Source organism: Manis pentadactyla, chromosome 12 (genome assembly GCF_030020395.1).
Source record: "Manis pentadactyla isolate mManPen7 chromosome 12, mManPen7.hap1, whole genome shotgun sequence".
Classification (NCBI taxonomy): domain Eukaryota; kingdom Metazoa; phylum Chordata; class Mammalia; order Pholidota; family Manidae; genus Manis; species Manis pentadactyla.
In genome coordinates, this window is record NC_080030.1 from 56,237,487 (window position 1) to 56,253,621 (window position 16,135).

The 16,135-nt window shown below is 40.0% G+C and overlaps 1 long non-coding RNA gene across 1 annotated transcript; it reads right to left on the bottom strand.

Annotated features, from left to right (window-relative positions):
- Positions 1–1,772: 1,772 nt before the first annotated feature.
- Positions 1,773–15,883, bottom strand: LOC118921750 (uncharacterized). Its single transcript, XR_008992759.1, has 6 exons — positions 15,185–15,883; positions 12,548–12,686; positions 8,570–8,631; positions 8,147–8,199; positions 2,709–2,745; positions 1,773–2,265 (listed from the first exon to the last, which is right to left on the bottom strand). It is a non-coding gene; the product is annotated as an uncharacterized LOC118921750 (long non-coding RNA).
- Between the last annotated feature and the right edge of the window lie 252 nt (positions 15,884–16,135).

The following is a 16,135-nucleotide window of genomic DNA, read 5'->3' on the forward strand; positions in this document are numbered from 1 at the left end:
TATATTTATTTAATGAAGTATAGTTGATATACAATCTTATATTGGTTTCAGATACACAGCACAGTAGTTTAACAGTTACCCACATCATTATATCCTCACCTCAACTTGTGCAGTTACTATCTGTCAGCATGGGAAGGTATTCCAGAATCATTGGCTATAACTTCCATGCTGTACTACCATCGCCTTGACCAACATATATTATGATTGAGAATTTTTGTGTGCCCCTTTATGCCCCTCACCATTCCTACCCACCCACCCCAACCAATGAGTCTACATCTATTTTGTTCATTTTGTTTTGTTTTGTTTTTAGATTCCACAAATAAGTGAAATCATATGGTATTTGTCTTTCTCCACCTGGCTTATTTCACTTAGTATAATACCGTCTAGGCCCATACATGTTGTCTCAGATGGCAAGTTTTCCTTCTTTTTTATGGCTGAATATTCCATTCTGTATATGTACCACATCTTCTTTAGCCATTCATCTGTTGATGGACACTATGGTTGCTTCCACATCTTGGCTAGTGTAAATAATGCAGCAATAAACATAAGGGTCCATATGTTTTTTCAAATCAGTAATTTTGTTTTCTTTGGGTGAATTCTTAGAAGTGGAATTACTGGGTCATATGGTATTTCTGGCTTTAGTTTTTTGATGAACCTCATATTGCTTTCCACAGTGGCTGTATCAATTTACATTCCCACCAACAGTATAGTAGTGTTCCTTTTTCTCCACAACCTCACCATCTCTTGTTATTTTTTGTCTTTTGCACAGTGGACATTCTGACTAGTGTGAGGTGATATCTCATTGCAGTTTTGACTTGCCTTAACTTGATGGTTCGCAAGCAATGTGGAGCATCTTTTCATGTGCCTCTTGGCCATCTGTGCTGCTTTTTTGGAAAAATGTCTGTTCAAGTTATGTATAACTTTTTAACACAGCATTGTTCTAATTGTGTACTAAGAAAAAGGCATTATGGACCAAGTTCTGAACATGGTCAGGTTGCCCTGGCCCTGTATTCTCTACTTAGCTGATTGGATCCAGTCTTTTCTGGAAACTTTCTTGTCCAAGCCTGCAATCTACACATTTATAGGTGTAGTATAGTGATGGCCATATTCTTTATCTTAAACGATTTGACAGTTCAGTCAAAAAGGTATTTTTCCTCAAGGTCAAATATTTTTTTCTGCAGTATCTACACATTAAATACCTCTCTTAACAATGCTTATGTTTACTTACAATATGATGGTCCAAAGAGTGTTATAATATATCCTATTATTATGAGCTGAATATCTGTGGCTCTATAAAATGCATATATTGAAGACCTAACCTTCAATGTAACAATATCTGGAGACAGGGCCTTTAGGAGCTAATTGGGTTTAGATGGGTCATGGAGGTAGAACCTTCATGTGGGGATTAGTGTACCTATAAGAAAAAGATGAGATCTCTCTCTGTTTTCCCACTCACATGCACAAGAGGCTATGAGAGCACAAAAGGCAGCTGCCTATAAGCCTGGAAGAAAGCCCTCACCAAACCCAACCCTGACAGCCCCTTGATCTTGGACTTTCCAGACTCCAGAATTGTGAGAAATAAGCACCCAGTCTATAATAGTTTGTTATAATAGCCCAAGAGGACTAAGATGTATATTACATGTTCCTCAAAGTACTGAAAAATTATTTCTAACTTGTCCCTCAATATTGTTGGAAAAATGTAGCCAATGTAATTATTTGAGGAATGATTATGGGCATGCAGAAGATCCTATAAGTAATTAGGGAAGGCTTTATTCATTTGAGTATTCAATTATTCATCATTTTTGCCCACAAACATAATTCACTTACATGGCAATATGTCAAAAGGTGAAGTGCTGAGATGATACAAATTGAGATTAATCTTACAGGGCTTTTATTTAAAAGAATATACATGTAATATTGTATGGAAACTCTTGGGAATACTCAATTTAACATGCATTACTAGCATTCTATAAATTTTTCAGGGCCAATATTGCCCAAAGTTACCTAGATTATGGAGAAGTTGTCAATAGCAACTTGTCATAAAAGGGTGATATTCAGTGAATATATAGAGATAAGAGAAGAAATACATGAAAATTATTTTTGTAAGACTTTTTCATACTCTGGCCCAATCACACCAAAGACCCAACTGTTCCACTACATTCTTCAAACAATCTTGCACATTTAGATGGTGTCCTGAAGATTTTATGTTCTCTTGATAGCCCAAAGGATGTTCAAAAGAGGTTTCAAGTCTTCTGTATGTTTGGCCTAAGTTTTAAAATTGAAATTTGAAGAAATGAATTTAAGCCAACTAACAATTGCCCTTACATTGAATGTCACAACAGAAGGAAGAAGTCTTCAAGCTTCCATTCCTGGGAATTGTAGGTAAGACTTGGAGAATATATACCTCAGCAGTGCTTGGGTAACTTAGACATTTGGTATCATTAACTTTCAGATAAAACCCACATGATACAAGAGGCCTTAGAACTTGAGGGGACATACTTTTACATTACCTAGAATTTTATTGCAGCTGTATCAGGATGAGCTAGGCAGTGGTATGATAACTTTCATAAATAAATTCAACAGCATTACATAAGGAAATTTCTCCCCCCATATGAATGTGTAATACTTGTCAGGGACCTATTGTCATTCAGGGACCTAGAATCAAGGTAAAGGAAAGAAAACTTGGCAATTGGCACAAATGTTCTTACTGCTTTTCATGTGTCACTTCTCTGCACATTTCGTTGGCTAAACACAAGAAAACTCACCATATTTCAGTGTCAAAGATAAATAAGCATGAAATTTCAAGTCTGCTATGTATCCAGAAGGGCAACAGAAATATCTGAAGTTCACATATAGCACTGCAATAATGTTTAAGAAAAAGAACCTCTCTCCTTTTCCTCCTCTACACTCACAGCAATATTCTGTTCCAAATGTGTGTGGGTTTCCCCATATTAAGCAGTTCTTAGATTTTCTAGACAGAAAACTAGGTGTCCTACAATTCAACTCAATTCTGACACTGTCTACCTGGAGATAACAAGATCGCACAGGTTAAGAGCTCAATGCTGCAAAACTGCCCCTTGCCACAACATGCTTCAGACGCCCATTCCAAGTCCACGCTGTTACTTGTGTTTCTGACCAATCAGCTCTCAATTGGGTGTTCCCATGACCCCCCTCCTAGTGTTCATTTAATTTGCTAGATAGGCTCACAGAGCTCAGGAAAACATTTTATTTTACTTAAGATTAGTAGTGTATTATCAAAGTATATAACTCAGAAACATCCAGATGGAAGAGATGTGTAGGGCAAAGTTTGGGGAAAGGGCACAGAACTTCCGTGCTCTCTCTAGGCATGTTATTTTCCTGGTATGTCCATGCATTCACCAACCTGGAAGCTACCTGAAGCTGTATAGTACAGGGATTTTTATGAAGGTTTCATTACGTAAGCATGATTAATTGAATAATTGGCCATTAGTAAGCAGGTCAGTCTCCAGCCCCGTTTTCCTCCCTGGAGGTCAGGATGTGGGGCTGAAAGTTCCAACTGTCTAATCACAGGGCTGGTTCCCCTGGCAACCAGCGCCCACCATTAGGGGCTTTTCAGAAGTTGTCTCATTGACGTAAACTCAAGTGTTATTGAAAGGGACTTGTTATGAATAACAAAAAAAAAAACACCTATTTCATTTTTATCTCTCGGCATCTATTTTAGGAATAGAGGATAAAACCAAATGTAACAAAAAATACTCCTGTTACTTTAATTACTTAGAAGATTACAAGGATTTTGTTTGCTGTGGGCCAGGAACGGGGATGAAACACATTTATTATAAGCCATAATATTACCAACAATAACAAAATTAGAACCGACATAAGAATACAACTATGTCAGTTAGAAATTTGAATACATATCCATAAAAAGAGACACTATATCAGGTTTATTCTTTTAAAAACTTTATTCTGTTAAAGCCCAGAAAATAAATCTTAGATTTCTAGGGGACTCAGAACAAAGCATTTGCATTTAGAGGGATGAGATGGAATCCTCATTTGGATGAACAAAAAAGAAGTGAGGAAGCAATGAGGAAGACTGAGAAAAAAATATAAGAGCTGGAGAAAAATCAGAACAGCCTTGAGCCAAGTGTAACTCCAGGAAGACAATCCCAGGGCAAAATACCTTTGAAACCAAAATCAGTCAAAGGGAGAAATCATTTATTTCTTACAAGCAATTGTCTTCTTCTCTCCTGTGTCTCTCATGACCTGACTGAAGAAGAAACCCCACCCCACCTCTCTGGTCCAGATATGCCCTGCTAGCCCCTGTCATTACCTATTGATATGGAGATGGACTACTTTTCTCCACCCTTTGGAAACACCTATTGATATGGAGATGAAGTAAGGCCAGGTGAGAGATTCTGGAAATATTGCAATTTTACCAACAACAAGATAGTAGGAAATTTGCAGAAATAAGTAGCTGAGTGTGTAAAATGCAACAGAGTGCTCCAGGAAGCTAAGGACTGAAAGAAACCACTGAAACAAGCATTATGGAGGTCTTTGGTGCATAGTCACATAGAACCTGAATGTACCTCAAGTTCAATTTCACAATTCTGAGTTCATCATCCCTCTCCAATCATATTCTTCCTCCTGCACTTTCTATTTTAATCTTTGGCAACTATCCACCTAAGCTAGAAAGCTGAGAATAATTATATGCTTTTGGAACACCCACATGCACTCAATTTCATGCACATTTATATTCCAGAATATCTCTCAGATCCTACTCTCCTATCCATCTGTACCCCACAGCTCAAATTGGGGCCCTCATTAGCATTTGCCTGGATTACTTTATGACCTCCTAACCAGTCTCCTTGTCTCTGGTCTTGTTCCTATGAATCCATCTGTATTAGCTGTCTATGGCTGCATGTCAAATTATCCTAAAAGTTTATGACTTAAAACAACAATGAAGGCTTATCATGTCTCCAAGTTCCTGTGGGTCAGGAATTTTGGAGAAGCTTAGCTGTGGAGTGCTATTGTTGGGTCTCTCATGAAGTTGTAGTCAAGACTTAGGCTGAGGTTGCTGTTGCCTGAGGGCTTGCCTGGGCTGGAAGACCCACTTCCATGGTGGCTCTCGCTCATGGCTCATGTATTGGTATGGGTGGTTGGGGGGACGCTTCAGTCTTCCGCAAAGAGTGGCTTGAATCACCTCATGACCTGACAGCTTAGCTTCCACCCAAGCAAGTGGGCCAAAATGCCGAGGCTGAGGCTGCAATTCCTTTTATAACCGAGCCTTGAAAGTCACGTGTTTCCACCGCATTGTACTCTGTTGATTATGCAGTCTGCCGGAGAGAGGAGACTATGCGCGGTGTGAAAATCAGGTGTTAAAGAGTTTAGCTAAGCTGCTTCATAGTATTGCTGCCTTGGCATCCATTTTGCTTGGCCAAGTGGCCTGCAGAGATGGTAAACGGGCATCAGCCCCTCTCACAAGTTCATGCCTTAGATAACAGCCTGCAGAGCACAAACAAACTTAAGTTCCTGATATGATTTCACCAATAGCCATCATGATCAACAGTCTCCTCTGCCTCCCAGTGTCTGTACATCTTATGAGTTCCTTAGGTAAGACGACCCCACAAGGCTTACCAAAACTCTACTCTTTTGGTTTAAATTGACCAATCTGGCCCTAGCTTGGAAACCTCAAACTACTCTACCCATGGACCTTAATAAATTCTTATGCTGCAGGTCTCTCCTCTCTCACTGTCTGCACTCTGCCTTGACCTCCCTAGGTGGCCCCTTGAGGCATGCAGCATACTTCCTCCAGGACCTGTTAGTAATAAACTTATCTATTTTGATTTTTTTTCTGGTCTATTGTTCAGCCTTGGCTCATTGTCTGGTACCCTGTGCTCCACTTAATAAATGTTAATTTAACAAATTTCATAACAGAAGGCTAAGATCATCGGGCTCATCTTGGAGTCTGGCTATCTTCACATCTTCCTCACTGCTATCAGAGCGATCACTTAAACTCATACCTAATGATTTAAAGTAGAAGTGATGCAGGTAAGTGGGGGTAGGGAGACCATGCAGAGTGGTGAAGGTTTGGCACAGATGCAGAGAATGGGAGAGGAAGCAGTAGGTTACTGTGCACAAACCAAGAGCCTTATTGACTGGCACTGAGAGTTCAGCTGAAAACCATGAATCTATGGTGGCACCAACTTGATCGTTCAGATATTTTCATTTTAACAATGCTAAACATTCTAGTTATAAAATAATGGAGCACAGATTTTGGGTATGATGTGCTATGGGGACTTTAACAGGAACATACACTGTAAGGAGGGGAGTGCCTGGGAGTAGGTCAAGAACTCAAGTCATCAGCTGTGGTACCCAAACTGGGTATGAAAGTAAGTGAGTTTAGGAAGAAACTGAGAAGTTAAGAGAAAATGGGGTTATTGGGTGAAAATGGAGTAATCAGGCGACCCTGAAAGAAACAGACACCAAAATTTTAAAGGCATTAGTGGATGTGAAAAACTTCAATAGATAGAGATAGGTCAGAGTAGGCATTGGAGTTTAAGGTGTCACATGGGAGCATCTGGCCTATAACATGTCTGTGATATGGCCATAGATGTAAGAAGCTAGAATTTGGAGAAAGTAAAGGCAATTCAGAAATTGAAGAGCCTGGGAAGCTAGAGCATTAGAAAGGTCATTGATAGATGTCAGCACTTCTCAATATGACAGACGAACATAGATTAGATAAGTAAGCTCTAAGTCAGGTACCAAGGTGTCGGATAAATGTCAAAGGACTGGTAGGGGCCAGCAACCAGGAGTGTAGAAGGCAGAACAGTCAGATGCCATGGGTGTATTTAGCAAAAATGGAGGAAAAAGAATTTGGAAGAGGCATTGAGGAGCTGTGAGAATACTGATATCATCTTGTGGCCTCATAGTCAGTGGATGGCATTGTTATTTGGCTGGATTCTGCTGATGCAGAGCAAAGAAGAATAAACATTTGCCACTTAGGTTTTCTAGGAAGATGGTGACTTTGTGAAGTCTATTCTTACTTAAGATAGGAAAATGATGTTATCATTCTGTGAAGGTATATTTAGGCTGCATGTGTGTATGTAAGGGAATTTTGTTACCATCAAACAGGAATTTCAGAGAGTATTATTGAAAAATTTGAAGAAAGGGAAGGAGTGGAAGGGTAGGCTGGTGAATAGGACACAACCCTCAGATAGCTGAGGAGGAGAGTGGGAAAACAGAGATGAGGAAAAGCTTGCATTTCAGACAGTGACATGAAGAGGCAGAATTTGATACAAGGAGGAAATAACTGTCCTTGTGGATTCAAATGAAATCTGGCATGAAATTTTGGCAGAGATTTAGCAGAACTGGCTTTGAGGTTGTGAGTTTGTAACACCAGCATTTGAATAAAATCTCCCTGATCAGGCGAGTCCGGAATGATCCAGGTGAGCTTTAGGTTTCAATAGAGGAGAAAACTCTTTACCCCCTAGAAAGGGACAGGAAGGTCAGCAAGCTGAGGACATTTCAATCAATGGGCAAGGAGTGGGTGTAAATCTGACTAGAGCCTGTAGTCTGGTTAACTACATTGTACAATGTCAGTCTCTTGGTTTCGGTATGGTGCTATCATTACATAAAAGTTTACCATTGGAGGAAACTGAGTGAAGGGTACACAGGGCTCCTGTATTATTTTTGCAATTTTCTGCAAGTTGATAGTTATTTCAAAATAAAAAGTTAACCAAAAAGGATATAAGCCATAGTCTGAGGAGATTTAAGTCTTAAAAGGGAGAAAATGAAGAGCAATACACACTGTGGGATCCCGTGGGAGAGGATGAGTGGTTGAGGGTGATGTTCACGATTATTTCCAAATGACTGGAGACTAGAGATGTTGCATTTAAATCTCTGAGGGTAGGATTCATAGGAAGCTTGCTCCATGAATCTCATTAAATATAGAGCCAAAGCTCCTGTGGACAATTACTTTTTGCCTGCTTTGTTGACTACTGAATATCCAACACTTAGGACAGTTGTACTTGGTGCATATAGGTACTCTTTGATTGAATGAATGAATAAATGATAACTCACAAACTAATCCTGTGGTCTAGGTTCTGAAGGATTATTTATTTATATATTCATGTTTCCCTTAGTTTACTCTCCAGAAACTTAAACTTACCAATGTGGTCACGATTCTCTCAAAAACGATGAATAAGTGACTTTTGGGGCCATCTTCAATATTTTCCAGAAAGAACTGTAAAGAGTTCATGTGGGGAATAAGAGTTTGCATAAGAATTAAAAGAGATGACTCTTTTTATGGGGTGCTATTGTTCTTAACAGGCACTCTAATAAAACTTCTATTTCCTATTTAAAAGAGAAACTCTCAGAACTTTGTCTAGAAACCTATGCCCTGAACAACCTCTTAGTTCTTTAATGGTGAGATAAAAATAATAGCTACCATTTCTTGAGGATTTGTCTGGCCCAGCATTGTGATAAACAATTACATATGTCCTTTTATTTAATTTTCCCAACAACCCTCTGCAGTTATTAGCTCTGTTTTACAAGTTAACAAAACGAGACACAGAAAGGTTACGGAACTTACGGTCACATGGCTGAAACATGGAGAAGCCAGAGTTTGGACACAGTCTGATTCCAAACCCTGGACTTTGGAAAAAAGAAGAAAAGTTTTTCTATTAAGGCATAATTTACATACAGAACAATTCATCATTTTAGTGTCGACTTCTGTGTGTTTTAACTAATGCATACAGCAGAGTAACTAACACCACAATCAAGATGGAGAATATTTCCCTCATTCCAAAAAGTTCTCTCAAGCCCCTCTGTAGTCAATCCCTCCTTCCATACCCAGCCCCCAGCAACCACTGATCTGCTTTCCTGTGTCTTTCCTTTCCCTACATGTCATATAAATGGAATCATAAAGTATGTAGCTTTCTAAGTCTGGCTTTTTTCACTTAGTGTAATGCATCTGTGAGTTGTCAGTACTTCTTTCCTTCTATTCTTGCTGAATAGCAGCCCCTTGTATGGATGTATCAGAGTTTGTGCATCTATTCACTCATGGAAAGACATTTGTCTTACTTCTAGTTTTTAGCCTTTACAAACAAAGCTCTATAAACACTCACCTTTAGGCTTTGTGTGAACATAATTTTCATTTCTTTAGGGTGGGACTAGGAGTGGATTTCTGGTTTATACTCTAAGTGCATGTTTGATTTTATAAGAAATCCTGCACTATGACACCCATAGGGGTTCAAGTTGTTCTTCTGTAGTAATTCTGATAGGAGCTCATCAGCCCAGTAACAGACAAGTTGGAGGCAGAAAGAATGAATGCTGAACTCCAGATATGTGGGTACACATCTTCTATCTGATTTTATTGTGCTTTCTTCTAAGGAGTAAAAGAAGAATCGACACTGTGTGGGTGTCTCATAAGGTGAAATTGAAAAACACATGGATGAAGCTTCCTGCATGATGCATCAATCCTTGTCCCCTCACCTCAGAAGTGGTGAATAAATTTACACGATATAACTGCTGTGGAGGGTTTAGCTGGCACCTCACATAAAGGAAGACTGTTATTCCTGGGGGGCAGATCTCTTCATGGGAGATACTACAAGGATGTGTTTTTAGCTATTCTCTTTTCAACTCTATTTTCTTTCTATCCTTTAACAAATAAAGAAAAAACTAATACATTGAAGTTGATATTATAAAAAACAATGAAAAATCCAAAGAAAACCTTAAAAAATGATAATGAAAAATAAAATATTAAGATAAGAAAAGAAAGGGAAAATAAAAAAATGTAAAGAGATATAAAACTAGGAAAAAATAAAATAAGAAAGCAAATAAACAATTCAAGAGTACAATGAATGTGTATTATTATTGTTCTACACAGAAAAATTAATGTTACTTTTAAGGAGTCTAGGAGGTTAAGCAATGATGACAGGTTGTATTTTTACTGCAGTAAAGAAGCAGACGAAGCTAAGAATTTACCACACATGTATTATTTTGACCTTTCACCATCTTTACTTTCTCTAAGACTTGGAATTCCTTACAGGTATTCCTTGGGTAGAGCTCCTCCAGTCTGAACCCAGGACAAAGGAAAGACCCCTAAACTCTTCTAGAAGACTATTCACGTTTAGTGTTTCTCCCATTTTAAAGTATTTGTACTGCAGATAATATGGTGTGTCCATTTAGCATTTGTTAAACTAGGCCTCATAGCCCACCTGCTTTGTCCCCTTTGCATTTTTAAATTCACCTGGGAATATAATCATAAAATATCATACTAGACACACTGCTCTTTGAATGGAAGGCTGTGATAATCCATAGATTTCTAAGTCAGATCAATGTGGATTTAAAGTCTAGCCCCATTATTAACTACATTGTGGTTTTGATGTGGACCTGGGTAATATGGAGCAGAGATCACCCAGGCTAGGTCAAGTCAGGAGAGTTAACAGCAGACATTTGCATGGAGGTTAATCTCAGCAGAAAGTCAGAGGCAACCATGTGGTGCTGGGTCTTGTTAAGCCTGGAAGTGGAGCTGTGGGGTATTTGGGGCTGCTCAAGACACCCTGTGGCTTAGGAACCTACCATCTTGTGATTAATGTGACTCAGGTCCATCCCCCAAGTCGGCCCTAATTACCTCTCTGACTTTTCATTGATTAAAATTGTCTTTGTCCCCATTTCAGTCTAAAAAGAATGATCAGGTTGGCCCAGGTCTCTCTTTTTTTAACACCAGTCCATAAATCAGGAGTTGCCTTCAGCCTGTGGTTGCTTCTTTCTTTCATCCATCCTTAGTCTAATCATCTGCAGCCAGACAAAGAAGGCCAGAGAGGAACAGGACCGTGTGATGCAAAATATGGCCCCACAGGTCACAATGGCTCTAGGACTGGTTGACAGGAGTTGTGGCCAGACAGTTAATGCAAATATGTCTGGTACCTTGAGCCTCAATTCCTTCATACTGACTTCTGGTTTCTGGTGTGGCACTTAAGGAGCTTGGAAGCTGCTATTTGGTCATAACATGCAAAAAGTTGAACAAACTGAAAAGTCAACCACTCTTCTTAGATCCATAATGGAAGTGAGGTCACAGGGCAAAACACTGCCCCCAGAATTGGAGAGATGGACAGGAGGATACAGAGAATCACAAATTATCAGAGCAGAAACCCAGAGCAGACAAGCCACAGACTGGGAGAAAATATTTGCAATAAACATACTTGATGTGGATTGTTATCAAAAGTATACCAACAACTCTTAAAACTCAACAATAAGAAAAAAACCAATCTGATCAAAAATTGGACTAAAGACTTTAATGGATAACTTACCTTACCAAAGAAGATATGGAGATGGCAAATAACAAAGGAAAAGATGCTCACATTATATGTCATTAGGGAGAAGTGCAAATTAAAACAATGAGATACCACTATGCACTTACTAGAACTGCTAAAATCCAGACAGTAACTAATGAAGCAACAATGTGGAAAAAACAGGGGTCTGATTCATTGCTGGTGGAAATGCAAAATGTTATAGCCACTATGAAAGACAGTTTGCTGGTTTTTTACAAAACTAAACATACCCTTATCATACAATCAGCAATCTTTCTCCTTTGGTATTTAATGAAAGGAGTTGAAAACTTACATATACTCAAAATTGTACACATGGATATTTATTGCAGCGTTATTCATAAGTACTGAAACTTGGAGACAACCAAGATGTCCTTCAAAAGGTGAATGGGTAAATAAAGCATTGACTGGTATATCCAGTCAATGAAATGTTTGTTTTATTCTAAAAAGGAAATCAGCTATCAAGCCATGAAAAATACATGGAGGAACCATACAGGTATATTACTACTAAAAAAAGTCAATTTGAAAAAGCTACATAGTACATGATGTATTAATATCTATATGACATTCTGGAAAAGCATAACTATGGAGATAGTAAAAGGGTCAGTGTTTGTTAAGGGTTATAAAAGAGGAGAGGATGAGTCAGTGGAACACAAAGGGTTCTTAGAGCAGTGAAAACACTCTGTGTGATACTGTAATAATGGATACATATCACTACACATTTGTACAAACACATAGAATGTGCAAAAAACAAGAGTGAACCCTGACACATACTATGGGCTTTGGGTGATAATGCTGTGTCAGTGTAGGTTCATCAGCTGTAACAAATGTACCCCTCCAGTGGGGGATGCTGAGAATGGGGGAGGTTGTGCATGGGTTGGGGGCAGGAGTCTATGGGAAATCTCTACCTTCTGCTCAATTTTGTTGTGAACAAAAACTGCTCTAGAAGATAAAGTCTATTAAAAAAAGTAAACTAAACTAAAAAGAAAAAAAACATTCTGTGCCACTATTCAGGAGGCAGTAGATCTTCACAGTTAAGAACGAAGTCTCTGGTACCAGATTATGTGAACTTGGCCTTGCCCTGCTCTGTTTACTGGCTGCAAAATGTTGGGCACATTCCTGACTTCTCTGTGCTTCAGCTTCTTCTTTTATATAACAGGGTACTACAGATAATTTTGGGGGTGACTATTGAGTGTAATACCTGCAAACAACTTAGAATGGTGCCATTTAAAGCTTACCTGTTATTGTTATTTCCTTTCAGGACTGAAGTGGAAATTAAATGAGACAAGATAAGCAAAAGTGCTCAATATCTGGTAAATGCACAGCAGATGACCACTTCCAAATCAACCGCCAGCCTGCAAACCGGGATCCTAGGGTCTCCTCTCAGGGGAACACAGATTCAACCAAGTACCTACTATGTGTCACTATTGTGCTTTTATGAAAAAGAAGTTAAAAAAAGTGAAAACCTCATAGAAATACATAGTGCTGTACTTCAGACAGACACCGATTACAGGATTAAGTGCTGTATAATCTTAATGACAGCTTTGTTTTTTTTTTTTAATACAATACTTTTTCTTCTTCAAGACAGCATTAGGATTCACGGCTCACAACTCTATTTCAATGTAGCAAAATCCCAAATACAGTTTATAGGAATAGATACAAATACACCAGCAAATAAGAGCCTTCCCAGTGTCCCCACATAAAACGTAAGACAGGCAGAGTGGGGCTGGGAAAATAAAAGCATGGTAACTTCTCTCCTTCCAGGTAAAGCTCAAAAACCCAAAATTTCTCCGAATTCCCAAATCAGTGTACTTGTTCAGTAAACACTGTAGATTTGAATTTGATCTGAGAGTGTTTCCATTTTCTGCACTCCATATTTTGTTTCTGCCTGTCAAATGCCATAGCAGATCCATGTGTCACTCAAAACAGCTTAATAGAAGTGTCCGTCATGCACCCCATGCCAAATAACTCCGAAGTAGCCAAGAGCTTTGAACAAGCTGTAAACACGGAAGCCTGTGTTAGGCTGGCCAGCACTGGACAGGCTAGTACATCACTGGGACCTGGCGCTTCTCACCCACCCAGAGTTGCAGCTCAGCAGAGTCCTCAGCGGGGTGCTGTAAGATGAGTTATCATCAGAAGTCCTCTGGTTTCCCAAGCAGATTGTCGTACATGGCGGGCTGAAGTCGTGCATCACTGAGCAGGACATTTCACTGCTAGAATACACCCCTCCTTAGAGGCAAGCTCATAAACTGCCCTTGCAGTGCAATCAACCCCACTGCCTTCCTATTAATGCCGCCAAGTGAGCCATTCCCAGGGAGGCCAGGCATACGTGCTCTGTGGGGAGCAATGGGTTCCTGGCCTGAGGAAGTACTGCTAGAAAAGCCCTTCAGTGAAGGAGAGAAAGTGTGGGTCTTATACTGCAATTCACTGACATCTCTCTTTCCTAGCCCACCTGGGGTGAGGCCTCTGGTCTGAATAGAACTAAGGGTCTCATGTACCTGCCTCCAGTTCTGATCTTGGGACCATCTGGTAGTTTAGAAGACAGAGACTTGGTCCAGAGACTCAAGATTCTCTCCCTGTGACAGTGGGGGTGGACTCGCCCACTAAGGCACACCCAAAGCATCTGGGGAGACAGCTGATCCCATGTGGGCCAGGTCACTGGTCCAAGCAGCTGGCGTCTGCCATCACTGCCTGACTGTCTCCCTGTCTGGCCTTCCACTCTTTCACTGCCTGGAGTGATGTCACTTTATTTCTTACATGTTCTACAACCAGACCCAGCAGGTCCCTTAGATATGAATGTGTTGTTGAACACAGTGTAAAGAGGCCCTACAGGGAGGGCGCCTGGGGCTGAAATCCAGCCCCAGCTTCCCCAGCCAAGGCTGCTTCCAGGCAACAGCATCCCAAACCTTCATGGTCAGGCTGTTCTTTATTTGTTCAGATAATACCTTTCCCTTTCCTTTTCTTGGCCTGCCAAGCCCTGCCTTCCATAATGGCCCCCAGCTCGCAGTCCAGGCAGCTAGAGAGAAAGGGTCAGGTCTCTGGTAGGAGCACCAAACTTCTCCATAAGCACAGCCAGCCCTCCCTGGCCCTGACAGCGTGGGAGAGAATACACGTTCAAGAAACTTGTGCTGGATTTCTATTTTTAGCCTATATTCACATTCTCTCTTTGTCTCATTTTCCTTTCTACCTTGTCCAATACTATATTTTTCTATTTTATGCAACACTTACAACACTACTGAATTCCTATTATGGACAAATATCTTAGCTTGGCACTATGAGTGTTTCAAAGATGGAAAAAGTAGATATAGAGCCCTCGGAATTCACTACTATTGTTTCTGAAGAGTTAAATAAAAATGCATCTTTTTCCCCATCACTAACCCAGGTTTGGAGGCTGATTTATTAGAATGGACTGGAATCTGAGGTTGACCATGAATCAAGCAGGTTCTCGAACACCCAGATTGATTTTCTTTGAAGAAAGAGAAATTTGGGCACTACAAGGCCGACTGAACTACACAAAATAAATTATAAGTTGTCTGATTTTTATTCATTTAACCATGGAAAAATTGTTACCAGAATTTTGCAAGGGGACAAATATAAAGAGGACAGAAATTAAGAGAGAAAGGGGATGCATGGAATTTTCAGTATTTTAAATATTCTTGTGATGGATTGAGGTCTATTGACATACAAGGAAACCTACCTGATGTAAACTAGGCCAACTTAACCAGAACAATGAAAAAGATAATTACCATGCCTAACTATAAAGAGCCATAATGTATTGTAGGTTCCTTTACCCTGAAATGCCTTTCCAAGGTATACAAGCCTGACCCAGTGCAGCCAGACCACAGGCAGGGGCTGTGCACCCACATCACACTTACTCCACATGCACCATGGCTCAGAATCTCAGAGGTGGATTGGACATGATCTGCTTCCTCTCAGTTTCCTAGACTCTTCCGTTCTCTTTGGAATGAGCAATGGGCTCTTTGTATTGATTCCAATGCGCAAAAAAGAGGACCGCCTGTGTTTCCACACTGGGACTGACCTCACGAATGTTTACTCATGAGGCTGAGTCGGCAGGACTCCAGCCTCCCTTTATTGCTTGTTTGTATGGCATAGTCCAGAATGTTCTTTTTTGACAAGAACATTACTCATGCTTTTCATCTTCTGATGTAAATTCTGCCAATTAAGAGAGCGTTTGAAGAGTTGGTTGTGAGCACACCTACACATTTTCATACCGGTTTCCTGGCCTCCTGTACCTTTTGCCACAGAACATTTTTTAAATTATTGATCAATCTACTTTCCTTCCCTTCTCCATCTGTAACAAGACAGGAACTTGAACGTGTACATTGAAATGAAGTTTAGAAGAATAAGAAGTCTCATGTAATCGCTTATGATTTAAACGCACACACACACACACGCACACACACACAGTAAAAAGAAGCCAGTTGTATCCAGCATTTCTCTCTCTGGAGTTGACAGGCTGCAGTGATGATCTCAGAATGATGACATCTCACAAGTAACACATTACCTCCACCTTCCAAGACGTCACAGTTTTGTCATTTATTACTCAGCATTGACTCCCCCAAATGTTGTTATTCCCTCTTTCAAGTTTGTATTCATGAAAAGATTTCATTTCTAAGACATGTGATACATAAAAAGTAAGAGCAGCAACTTTCATTTTCTCTTTAACGAGCAGTTGAGAGGTATTTAAATGCCTGAGGCCAGATAACTTTGATTTTAGAGCAAGACCCCATGAGAACCAGAGAGGGAAAGATGAAGCCTAAGATAGCACCTGGAGCTGCGGTTTCTGCTCTGTGGCCCCAGCTGCT